The 304-nt window shown below is 48.4% G+C and overlaps 1 protein-coding gene across 1 annotated transcript in view; it reads right to left on the bottom strand.

The window, feature by feature from the left end:
- Positions 1 to 304, bottom strand: part of LOC108801359 (putative adhesion G protein-coupled receptor E4P) — a gene marked incomplete at its 3' end in the record, with an annotated part of 39,052 nt that overhangs the window by 20,410 nt on the left and 18,338 nt on the right. The window lies entirely within an intron of this gene.

Raw genomic sequence — 304 nt, 5'->3', positions numbered from 1 at the left:
AGGAGATGGCAAAGTGAGAGAAGAGAGAAAGATAGAGAAGGGGAGAGAGAAAGGGAAAGAATTAGAGGTAAGAAGGTGAGGTAAAGAGAACAGAGGGGAGAGAGAGGAGAGAGAGTAAAGAAAGAGGGAGAGACAAAGGGAGAGAGAGGATATGTAGAGGAGAGAGAGGGGGAGAGAGAAAAGAGAGAGGGAGCGAGAGAAAGAAAATAGAGAGGGAGGGGGAGAGAGAAAAGAGAAAGGGAGGGGAAGAGAGAGAAAAGAGAGGAAGGAGAGAGAGGAAAGGGGGGGAGAGAAAAGAGAGAGG

This window comes from Nanorana parkeri, unplaced genomic scaffold (genome assembly GCF_000935625.1).
Source record: "Nanorana parkeri isolate BGI_ZX_2015 unplaced genomic scaffold, ASM93562v1 scaffold2316, whole genome shotgun sequence".
NCBI classification, from domain to species: Eukaryota; Metazoa; Chordata; class Amphibia; order Anura; family Dicroglossidae; genus Nanorana; species Nanorana parkeri.
This window is presented reverse-complemented; position numbering and strand designations above follow the sequence as displayed.